Source organism: Bos indicus x Bos taurus, chromosome 9 (genome assembly GCF_003369695.1).
Source record: "Bos indicus x Bos taurus breed Angus x Brahman F1 hybrid chromosome 9, Bos_hybrid_MaternalHap_v2.0, whole genome shotgun sequence".
NCBI classification, from domain to species: domain Eukaryota; kingdom Metazoa; phylum Chordata; class Mammalia; order Artiodactyla; family Bovidae; genus Bos; species Bos indicus x Bos taurus.
In genome coordinates, this window is record NC_040084.1 from 3096239 (window position 1) to 3109364 (window position 13126).

A 13126-nucleotide genomic window follows, 5' to 3' on the forward strand; every position below is an offset into this window, starting at 1 on the left:
GTCCCCTTCTCCTCTTGCCCCTAATCCCTCCCAGCATCAGAGTCTTTTCCAATGAGTCAACTCTTCGCATGAGGTGGCCAAAGTACTGGAGCTTCAGCTTCAGCATCATTCCTTCCAAAGAAATCCCAGGGCTGATCTCCTTCAGAATGTACTGGATGGATCTCCTTGCTGGATCTCTCAAGAGTCTTCTCTAACACCACAGTTCAAAAGCATCAATTCTTTGCTGCTCAGCCTTCTTCACAGTCCAACTCTCACATCAATACATGACCACAGGAAAAAACCATAGCTTTGACTAGACAACCTTTGTTGGCAAAGTAATGTCTCTGCTTTTGAATATGCTATCTAGGTTGGTCATAACCTTCCTTCCAAGGAGTAAGCGTCTTTTAATTTCATGGTTGCAGTCAGGTTTCAATGGAAGGTTTTGCCTCAGGGAATGAAAAATAGCCAGCCCCCCATTGTGTCAGAAATTTGTAAACCAAGCTGTGCAAAATGTTAGAGGAAAGTATATATTTGATATATATACTTTGATATATATATTTGATCTATATTTGATACATTATATGGATGATATTTTGGAAGCTCATAAGGACAGAGCCTTGTTGCAACAAATCTTATCTGAATTGATTGAGGCCTTGGAAGACTGGGGTTTAAAGATAGCTCCAGATAAGATCCAAGTAAATCCTCCTTTTTCTTATTTAGGGAGAGTATTAAACAACCATACCATGAGTCATGCCCCTTTGCAGCTGCAGAGAGATCGTTTACTAACTTTAAATAATTTCCAGAAATTATTAGAAGATATTAATTGGATATGCCCACATTTAAAACTGACTACTGCAGATTTAAAGCCTCTGTTTGATTGCTTAAAAGGCGATCCTGATCCCAGTTCTAAGAGAAAATTGACTAGTGAGGCAGAGCCGGCTCTTGTTAAAGTGGATGAGGCTTTGAATGATCGGTTAATTAGGATTAATATTACCAGAGGATGGGATTTAATTTTTCTTACCACAGAGCATACACCTACAGGATGCTTGTGGCAAGAAGGCCCATTGGAATGGCTCCATCTACCAGTGACTCCAAGAAAAATAGTTTTATCTTATCCCATCTTGATGGCACAATTAATTATAAAAGGTAGAAAAAGAAGTGTGGAACTTTTTGAAAAAAAAAAAAAAAAGTAACAAATATAGTGATTCCATTCAATAAGAATCAACTGCAATTTCTTTTACAAAATAGTTATGATTGGCAAGTGGCCTTGATAGATTTCAGTGGTCAAATTTTGTTTCATTTGCCCTCAAGCCCCTTTTTCATTTTTTAAAAACACATCCAGTGATTTTTCCAAAGAAATTTTTTGTTCAACATTTGGAAGGTGCAATTTTCAGTTTCACAGATGGCTCCTCTAATGGTAAAGCAGTCACAGTTATCAATGGAAAATCTCATGTTCAGATAACTGAAGAGACATCTGCCCAGAGGGCTGAGTTATGACCAGTTATTTGGGCTTTTAAACATTTAAGAGACCACACCTTCAATCTTCTGACTGACTCCCGATATATTGTAGGGTTATTTCCTGATATTGAGAATGGTAAAATTCCAGGAAACAAAACTACCATCTTCTTCTTCTTATCTGATTTTCAGAAGGAGATTAAACATAGAGATAAGAAATATTTTGTGGGACATATTAGCACCCATTCTGGCTTGCCTGGCCCTTTGCATAAAAGAAATGCTTTGGCAGATGCATTAACTAAAATAATTGCTTTAAAGTTACATGAAAAGATTGACAAGGCCAAAAATTCTCACAAAATTCATCATCAACTTGCAGCTGGTTTAAGGTATGAATTTCATATCCCTAGGGAAGCAGCTTGACAAATAGTTAAGTTATGTCCAAATTGTCCAACATTTAATCCATCTCCACCTTTAGGAGTTAACCCCTGAGGCCTTAGGCCTAATGCTCTCTGGCAAATAGACGTAACTCAAGCCTTTGAAAAACTATCCTTTGTGCATGTTACCGTAGATACGTTTTCTCATGTTATCATAGCCTGTGCTACATTGGGTGAAACAGCAAGAGATGTAATTCAGCACTTGTTTCAATGCTTTTCCCAAATAGAACTCCCCAAACAGATAAAAACATAATGCCCCAGCTTATACTGCTGCTTTTAAGAGATTTTTGTCAACAATTTTCCATAGTACATTCAACAGGAATACCTTATAATCCCCAAGGTCAAGCCATAGTGGGAAGGGTGCACCAAACTTTAAACAATCAGATAGCTAAATTAAGGCAGGGAGAATTTAAGTATTCTTCTCCACATCATGTTTTACACCATGCTTTGTTTGTAATTAATCATTTAAACGTGGACACACAGGGGCAGACTGCAATGATGAGACACTGGGCGCCTGAAGGGGCTAGGACTTGGCCCATGGTTAAGTGGAAAGAGCTTGCAGGAGAATGGAGAGGGCCAGATGTGTTGCTAACTTGTGGGAGAGGGTATGCTTGTGTGTTTCTACAGGATTTCACTTCTCCTGTTTGGATTCCTGACAGACTGATTCGACACCTCCAGTCCCATGAGACCTCCAGGATCACAAAGACCCCGGGGTCACTGAAATCTCTGGGATCCTGGAGCCCAGGACCGAGGAAAGATGGGGAGACCAGAAGCTCGTCAAGTCCAGACCTGAGGAAGCCAAGGAAAAGCCAAAGGACGAGTGACTTCACCTGAGGCTTCACCGCTAGTACATTGCTTCAGGCACCTGGCTCTTCAGGAGAGACAAGCTGATCAAGTTCAACTATACTTTGCTCCACCTCATCGTCATCATCGTACTCAAGCAACCACCTCCAGCATGATACCAACTTGGGGCCAGCTAAAACATCTCACTCAGCGGGCTGAAGAATTAATAGAAAGGGGGAGATATGAGGCCACTCCTATGGTAATGTTTGTGGCTATGCTTGCTGTGTTGGCTTGTCAGCCAAGGCCCTTCAGTGCAGAAAAGGTTCATTGGGCCTATTTGCTTAATCCACCTTCTTTCCAGTCTGTTGATTGGATGAATGAGCCCATTCGTGTTTTTGTTAATGATACTCATCTTTTGGGCAGGGTTTCCATCTATCCTTCCATCTATCTTCCAGCACTCCCTTCAATTTTTCAGGCGTTTCCGTTTATCCACCTATTTGCTTTGTCATACCTTCCTCTTTACAAGGATCAGCTCCGGTTTTGAATGGATTCGTTAGCACTTCCTTGAAAGGCATGCTTACTGATTCTCGACAAAGCAATAGCAAGAGAGACTTTTGGTCTTTACCACTGCTGATGCCAGGGGCGCAAGAAAGACTATTTGATGCCTTAAAAAAGGCAGCTCCTCATTTAAAGGACTATCTGAGCTGTGCACTCCCCACTTCAGAATCTAATGAACAAGGGCTACAGGCCTGGGAAAACATAAGCAGAATTTCTGGCTTTCCTCGTTGGAAAGAATGCATGTACACCATAAAATTATCTATTCCCATTGCTGCCACCAGACATTTTCTGACCGAATGGGGGTATCCCTATCTTTTGAATCAATGATGGGGCTTTATTTATGTAGAACCTTCTAGATCCACATGGAATAATTCATTTCTCACTATGCCTTTAGTAATTACTAGGTGGCATGCTAATGGATGGGTTCCTCCTTTAGTGAGCTTCGGTGGAACAGGTCCCATGTAGCCTGAGTTATGGAAAGCATTGGCTGCTATGGCACCTGTGATTTTACATAGACCTTTAAATGAACAAAGATATATTGTACGGGCCTGTGTACATTCTCCCTATGCCTTTTTGTTGGCCAGAAATCTGAGTGATTTGGAAGTTTCTGAAGGAGAAACTGTTTACAATGTTATATGTGTGAATTGTTTTATATCAAACTGTGTTGATGGGAATAATTACAATAATTATAAGGCTGTGATGACTGTAAAGCAACCACCATATTTGATGGTTCCTGTAAAATTAGAGGGACAATGGTTTGATGATTATGCATTGAAAGTTTTATATGAACGTAGTGGCTTAATTTCTCAACCTAAGAGATTCATTGCAGCTCTGGTTGTGGGAATAACTGCTTTGATTACCATAATTGCATCAGTCATGGTTTCTGCTGTTGCCCTGTCAAAAGAAGTGCATATGGCCTCGTTTGCTGATCTGATCAGATCAGATCAGATCAGATCAGATCAGTCGCTCAGTCGTGTCTGACTCTTGGTGACCCCATGAATCACAGCGCTGTCCAAAAATGTCTCCCTAGCTCTTACTACACAGGAAATTATAGATAAGAAAATAGAAAATGAAGTCAATGCTTTAGAAGAAGCAGTTCTGCTTATGGGGCAAGAAATTACAAACTTAAAAATTAAATTGTCTTTAAGGTGCCATGCTGAATTTAAATGGATGTGTGTTACCCCTCTACAAGTGAATGAGTCCATGCACTCTTGGGAACACATCAGGAATCATATTTTAGGCATCTGGAATCATTCAGATATTAGTATTGATATTTCTAAGTTACATCAGGATATTCAGAATATGAAGCAGGTGGAGTCTGACTTTTCCTCTCAATGGCTTTCTAATTACATCTTTGAAAATCTGGAGGGGTATCTTTCCCATGGATCCTTTTCTACAATAATGATTAATGTGGCCATGTGCTTATACCTGTTAGTTCTGATTTGTGTAATAGCCCCATGCCTTTTCAGAATACTCAACCAAAGTGTTTATGCTCTATCTACTGAGTTTCATACCTATGCTATAAAAAATTAAAAAGGGGGAGATGTTGGGAGCCACGTTAGGCATTACTGAAAAAATGGAGGCACAGCCCCAACTCCCTCTCCTTGTCCTGCAAGCACGGACCTGGGATGAAAGAGTTAGGCGTTATGATTCTGACTTGTTCTTTCCTCTCTGCAGCTGAGTTGACTGAAAAGAATATTAAGGTGCTTACTGTTATTGAGAGGAGCATGAGAAGGCACAAAGCCTTCTGCAGCTGTGCTCAGAAAATAATTCATAAAGTTAATCATTGACACTTGTTCAAGGACTTTTACAAAACAGTGTTCCAGGATGAGGACATAGGCTGCAGATTGAGGCCATGGGAGGGATTGCTATCTGAAGCCTATTTGTGAGGAAAGTGTTTATGGCAAAAGAGTTTGCTGAATTTAGGGCTTCAGTTCAGTTCAGTTGCTCAGTCGTGTCCAACTCTTCGAAACCCCATGAATCGCAGCACGTCAGGCCTCCCTGTCCATCACCAACTCCTGGAGTTCACTCAGACTCAATAATTAAAATAGTTAGAAGCTAAAGATTTATGGAATGTTGTAATGTTAGCATATTTTACTATAGCTTATAGAGGTTAGGAATTTTAGAGATACTATAGCTAGAAGGCTTTTTAAGAGATAGTGAGCTCAGGATGTTAGGGACAAACAGGATTTAGAAAGATAAGAAATAAACTGAGGAATGTAGCATGAGTTACAATGTAATCACAAGTTAACTATAGGACACATAAGAGGAAGTAGATAATAGATGGTAAAGCTGATTCCCAGAGAATCGCTGAAGCAGGAACTCTGTTTGAAGAGCAACAGTGATTTATGAAGATAATAAATCTGGGTGAGGGGGAACTGAAAATGTCAAACCTCTGACCTAATGCTTTTGTAAAAGTATAAAAGAAAATCTTAAACTTTAAATAAATAGCCAATCCAAGAAAACTGAGAGGCTGTCTTGTTACTTGCCGACATCATTCCTCCCTTCAGGTTGAATACCTGGCTGCTGGAGCTGAACTCTGGCAATGGCTGTCTGGGGAGGCCTTACAATAGCTGTGAAAAGAAGAGAAGCAAAAAGCAAAGGAGAAAAGGAGAGATATACCCATTTTAAATGGTGAGTTCCAAAGAATAGCAGGGAGAGATAGGAAAACCTTCCTCAGGGATCAGTGCAAAAAAAATTGAGGAAAACAATAGAATGGGAAAGACTAGAGATCTCTTCAAGAAAATTAGAGATACCAAGGGAACATTTCATGCAAAGATGGGCTCAATAAAGGACAGAAATGATATGGACCGAACAGAAGCAGAAGATATTAAGAAGAGGTGGCAAGAATACACAGAAGAACTGTACAAAAAAGATCTTCATGACCCAGATAATCACAATGGTGTGATCACTCACCTAGAGCCAGACATCCTGGAATGTGAAGTCAAGTGGGACTTAGGAAGCATCACTACAAAGCTTGTGGAGGTGATGGAATTCCAGTTAAGCTATTTCAAATACTAAAAGATGATGCTGTGAAAGTGTTGGCACTCAGAACGCCAGCAACTTTGGAAAACTCAGCAGTGGCCATAGGACTGGAAAAGTTCCAATCCCTTTCCAGTTTTCATTCCAATCCTTATGAAAGGCAATGCCAAAGAATGCTCTAACTACCACACATTTGCACTCATCTCACACTGTAGTAAAGTAGTGCTCAAAATTTTCCAAGACAGGCTTCAAGAATATGTGAACTGTGAACTTCCAGATGTTCAGGCTGGTTTTAGAAAAGGTAGAGGAACCAAAGATCAAATTGTCAACATCTGCTGCATCATAGAAAAATCAAGAGAGTTCCAGAAATATGTTTATTTCTGCTTTATTCACTGTCAAAGCCTTTGACTGTGTGGATCACAATAAACTGTAGAAAATTCTGAAAGATAGGGGAATACCAGACCACTAGACATGTCTCTTGAAAAATCTGTATGCAGGTCAGGAAGCAACAGTTAGAACTGGACATGGAACAACAACAGACTGGTTCCAAATAGGAAAGAAGTATGTTAAGGCTGTTTATTGTCACCGTGCTTATTTAACTTATATGCAGAGTACATCCTGAGAAACATTGGGCTGGATGAAGCACAAGCTGGAATCATGATTGCCGGGAGAGAGAACAATAATCTTAGATATGCAGATGACACCACCCTTATGGCAGAAAGTGAAGAACTAAAGAGCCACTTGATGAAAGTGAAAGAGGAGAATGAAAAATTTAAGTTAAAGCTCAATATTCAGAAAACAAAGATCATGGCATCCAGTCCCATCACTTTATCACAAATGGATGGAGAAACAGTGGAAACAGAGGAAGACTTCATATTTTGGGGCTCCAAAATCACTGCAGATGGTAATTGCAGCCATGAAATTAAAGATGCTTACTTCTTGGGTGACAAGTTATGACCAACGTATCAGTTCAGTTCAGTCATTCAGTCGTGTCTGACTCTTTGTGACCCCATGAATCGCAGCACGCCAGGCCTCGCTGTCCATCACCAACTCCCGGAGTTCACTCAGACTCACGTCCATCGAGTCAGTGATACCATCCAGCCATCTCATCCTCTGTCGTCCCCTTCTCCTCCCCAATCCCTCCCAACATCAGAGTCTTTTCCAATGAGTCAACCCTTCGCATGAGGTGGCCAAAGTACTTGAGTTTCAGCTTCAGCATCATTCCCTCCAAAGAAATCCCAGGGCTGATCTTCAGAATGGACTGGTTGGATCTCCTTGCAGTCCAAGGGACTCTCAAGAGTCTTCTCCAACACCACAGTTCAAAAGCATCAATTCTTCAGTGCTCAGCCTTCTTCACAGTCCAACTCTCACATCCATACATGACCACAGGAAAAACCATAGCCTTGACTAGATGGACCTTTGTTGGCAAAATAATGTCTCTGATTTTGAATATGCTATCTAGGTTGGTCACAACTTTCCTTCCAAGGAGTAAGTGTCTTTTAATTTCATGGCTGCTGTCACCATCTGCAGTGATTTTGGAGCCCCTAAAAATAAAGTCTGACACTGTTTCCCCATCTATTTCTCATGAAGTGATGGGACCAGATGCCATGATCTTCGTTTTCTGAATGTTGAGCTTTAAGCCAACTTTTCACTCTCCACTTTCACTTTCATCAAGAGGCTTTTGAGTTCCTCTTCACTTTCTGCCATACGGGTGGTGTCATCTGCATATCTGAGGTTATTTATATTTCTCCCAGCAATCTTGATTCCAGCTTATGTTTCTTCCAGTCCAGTGTTTCTCATGATGTACTCTGCATATAAGTTAAATAAGTAGGTTGACAATATACAGCCTCGATGTACTTCCTTTTCCTATTTGGAACCAGTCAGTTGCAGATACGTGACTTTGCCAACAAAGGTCCATCTAGTCAAGGCTATGCTTTTTGCAGTAGTCATATATGGATGTTAGAGTTGGACTATAAAGTTGAACACGAAGAATTGATGCTTTTAAACTATGATGTTGTAGAAGATTGTTGAGAGTCCCTTTGACTGCAAGGAGATCCAACTAGTCCATCCTAAAGGAAATCAGTCCTGAATATTCATTGGAAGGACTGATGTTAAAGTAAAACTCCAATACTTTGGCCCCCTGAAGTGAAGAACTGATTCATTTGAAAAGACCCTGATGCTGGGAAAGATTGAAGGCGGGATGAGAAGGGAATGACAGATGACGAGATGGTTGGATGGCATCACTGACTCAGTGGACATGAGTTTGAGTAAACTACAGGAGTTGGTGATGGACAGGGAGGCCTAGCGTGCTACAGTCCACGGGGTTGCAAAGATTTGGAAACGACTGAGCGACTGAACTGAACTGATGACACCAGATGCCACGATCTTAGTTTACTGAATGTTGAGTTTTAAGCCAACTTTTTCACTCTCTTTCACTTTCAAGAAGAGGCTCTTTAGTTCTTCACTTTCTGCCATAAAGTTTGAGTCATCTGCATATCTGAGGTTATTGATATTTCTCCCAGCAATCTTCATTCCAGCTTGTGCTTCATCTAGCTTGGCATTTTGCATGATGCACCCTAAATATAAGTTAAATAAAGAGATAACAATATACAGCCTTTATGTACTCCTTTCCGGACTTGGAACCAGTATGTTGTTCCACGTCCTTTTCTAACTGCTGCTACTTGACCTGCATACACGCTTTTCAGAAGATGGATATGGTGGTCTGTTATTTCATCTTTAAGAATTTTCGACAGTTTGTTGTGACCCATACAGTCAAAGGCTTTTACATATTCAATAAAGCAAATTAGATGTTTCTCTGGAACTCTTTTGTTTGTTCAGTGATCACACGGATGTTGACAATTTGATCTCTGGTTCCTCTGCCTTTTCTTAATCCAGCTTGAATATCTGGAAATTCATGGTTCACATACTGTTAAAACCTGTCTTGAAGGATTTTGAGCATTACTTTACTAGCGTATGAGATGAATTGTGTGATGATTTGAACATTCTTTGGCATTGCCTTTCTTTGGAATTTGAATGAAAACTGACGTTTTCCAGTCCTATGGCCACTTCTGAATTTTCCAAATTTGCTGGCGTATGAAGTGCAGCACTTTCACAGCATCAGCTTTTAGGATTTAAAATAGCTAAACTGGAATTCCATCACCTCCACTAGCTTTGTTCATAGTGATTCTTCCTAAGACCCACTTGACTTCACATTCCAGGATATCTGGGTCTAGGCGGGTGATCATGACTTTTCAGGACCAATTTCCGTTAGGATTAACTGGTTTGATCTCCTTGCAGTCTTGCAGTCCAAGGGATTCTCAAGAGTATTCTCCAACACCATAGTTCAAAACCATCAATTTTTTTTGAAGGGATACGTTGCTTGTATTTTATTTTGTATTCTTGTAGATTTTTATCTTACTCCCTCATCTTCAACACATTTGCTTGTCTTCTTACATCGTTAAAATGTATGTGTTAGCAGTCTCCTTTCTTCAGGCTTCAAAACCAGACCTCCTCTTGCTTCTGCCATCTGCCCACTGATTGGCAAGTTTGGTCTACAGGCTTGTGCTGTTATCCCCTTAATAGGGATTTTGATTGGTGTTGTGGTGACCAAAATCTGCCCTGGACATTGAGTGGGGCCTCCCTTTTGTTCTGTGGTTTGTTGTTTCCCTGTCAGGGCAGAGTCTGCTCCCTATCTTTTGGTGTAGAGACTCTGGATTGTTTCTGAGCTATGTTTCTGATCTGAAGTGCAAGGTAGGCAAGATTAGAGTACTCCCACTGGGACAGAAGCCACTGAATATATCTCTTCTGAAGTTGTTCACCTGTGAGTGTTTTCTGTTGTATCCCCTTTCATCCACTGTGCAGGCTCACGAAGTATAATGTTGTTGGCACTTCTCTTGGCCCACCTTAACTGTGGGTATGCCAGTATTCGGTTCTGGTGACCCTTATGTGTTGTTTTCACTCAGCCACCAGTTCAGGCCACTGAGGGCAAGTCCCAGGACTTCATTAGACTTGTAATAGTTGTTGTGCACCTATGTGAGCTATAGAGGTAGCCTCTAAGACCAGGCCCATCTCGGCTACAAAAGCACTTGTCTTCTCAGATATTTCACAAGTACTGAATTTAGGAAGCCATCAGTGGAGGTGTAATTCTGCAGTTTGCGGAGCCATGAGGAGAGATATCACCTCTTCTTCCTTACTCAGATGGCTGCTGGGGCTCAGCTGTGGTTTCAGCCATTCCCCTGGGCAGATTTCCTATTCATGGAAGCCATCTATGCCCTCCTTGGATGGCAGGGTCAGTCCTGGGAACCACTGTCAGAATTGCTTGTGACTAAAGTTGACCACTCCCACCCATGTCAGCACGGGTGAGGCTTGGCATCTGCCTGTAGTTCTAGAAGAGGTGATCAGAGGTGCTCTGGAGCCCAAGATGGTGGTGGTGACTTGCACCCATCCCCAGAGCTCATATACTTGATGTCTGTTGTCTGGGGAACGTTCACAGGGATAGAAGATATTATGATGGTCCTCTTATCACACACTTTTTCAATAATGGTGCCTCACCTGCTTGGTGGGCCCAGGCTTCTTCCTAGAAAACCCTCAGGAATTACATCCTCATTTGCTTGGACCCAACTTCTTCAGCAGTTTCAGCATCTGATTCTGGTCCTCTTCCTGGGTCAGGGCTTTGGAGTTAAGCTTTAGCACCTGACACCCACCCTCATCTACAGAGGAAGGTCTCAGGTTAAAGAAGGCAGGGTGGGACAATCTCAGAGACCTCCAGGACAATATTAAACGCTACAACATTCGAATCATAGGGGTTCCAGAAGAAGAAGACAAAAAGAAAGACCATGAGAAAATACTTGAGGAGATAATAGTGGAAAACTTCCCTAAAATGGGGAAGGAAATAATCACCCAAGTCCAAGAAACCCAGAGAGTACCAAACAGGATAAACCCAAGGAGAAACACCCCAAGACACATATTAATCAAATTAACAAAGATCAAACACAAAGAACAAATATTAAAAGCAGCAAGGGAAAAACAACAAATAACACACAAGGGAATTCCCATAAGGATAACAGCTGATCTTTCAATAGAAACTCTTCAAGCCAGGAGGGAATGGCAAGACATACTTAAAATGATGAAAGAAAATAACCTACAGCCCAGATTATTGTACCCAGCAAGGATCTCATTCAAGTATGAAGGAGAAATCAAAAGCTTTTCTGACAAGCAAAAGCTGAGAGAATTCTGCACCACCAAACCAGCTCTCCAACAAATACTAAAGGATATTCTCTAGACAGGAAACACAAAAACGGTGTATAAACTCGAACCCAAACAATAAAGTAAATGGCAACGGGAACATACTTATCAGTAATTACCTTAAACGTAAATGGGTTGAATGCCCCAACCAAAAGACAAAGACTGGCTGAATGGATACAAAAACAAGACCCCTACATATGTTGTCTACAAGAGACCCACCTCAAAACAGGGGACACATACAGACTGAAAGTGAAGGGCTGGAAAAAGATTTTCCATGCAAATAGGGACCAAAAGAAAGCAGGAGTAGCAATACTCATATCAGATAAAATAGACTTTAAAACAAAGGCTGTGAAAAGAGACAAAGAAGGTCACTACATAATGATCAAAGGATCAATCCAAGAAGAAGATATAACAATTATAAATATATATGCACCCAACACGGGAGCACCACAGTACGTAAGACAAATGCTAACAAGTATGAAAGGAGAAATTAACAATAACACAATAATAGTGGGAGACTTTAATACCCCACTTACACCTATGGATAGATCAACTAAACAGAAAATTAACAAGGAAACACAAACTTTAAACGATACAATAGACCAGTTAGACCTAATTGATATCTATAGGTCATTTCATCCCAAAACAATGAATTTCACCTTTTTCTCAAGCGCACATGGAACCTTCTCCAGGATAGATCACATCCTGGGCCATAAAGCTAGCCTTGGTAAATTCAAAAAAATAGAAATCATTCCAAGCATTTTTTCTGACCACAATGCAGTAAGATTAGATCTCAATTACAGGAGAAAAACTATGAAGAATTCCAACATATGGAGGCTGAACAACACGCTGCTGAATAACCAACAAATCACAGAAGAAATCAAAAAAGAAATCAAAATTTGCATAGAAACGAATGAAAATGAAAACACAACAACCCAAAACCTGTGGGACACGGTAAAAGCAGTCCTAAGGGGAAAGTTCATAGCAATACAGGCACACCTCAAGAAACAAGAAAAAAGTCAAATAAATAACCTAACTCTACACCTAAAGCAACTAGAAAGGAAGAAATGAAGAACCCCAGGGTTAGTAGAAGGAAGAAATCTTAAAATTAGAGCAGAAATAAATGCAAAAGAAACAAAAGAGACCATAGCAAAAATCAACAAAACCAAAAGCTGGTTCTTTGAAAGGATAAATAAAATTGACAAACCATTAGCCAGACTCATCAAGAAACAAAGGGAGAAAAATCAAATCAACAAAATTAGAACGAAAATGGAGAGATCACAACAGACAACACAGAAATACAAAGGATCATAAGAGAGTACTATCAACAATTATATGCCAATAAAATGGACAACGTGGAAGAAATGGACAAATTCTTAGAAAAGTACAACTTTCCAAAACTGGACCAGGAAGAAATAGAAAATCTTAACAGACCCATCACAAGCATGGAAATTGAAACTGTAATCAAAAATCTTCCAGCAAACAAAAGCCCCGGTCCAGACGGCTTCACAGCTGAATTCTACCAAAAATTTAGAGAAGAGCTAACACCTATCCTGCTCAAACTCTTCCAGAAAATTGCAGAGGAAGGTAAACTTCCAAACTCATTCTATGAGGCCACCATCACCCTAATACCAAAACCTGACAAAGATCCCACAAAAAAAGAAAACTACAGGCCAAATATCACTGATGAA

The 13126-nt window shown here is 40.5% G+C and overlaps 1 protein-coding gene across 1 annotated transcript in view; it reads right to left on the reverse strand.

The window, feature by feature from the left end:
• The window catches only part of EYS (eyes shut homolog), a 284045-nt gene that overhangs the window by 104066 nt on the left and 166853 nt on the right, over nt 1–13126 (reverse strand).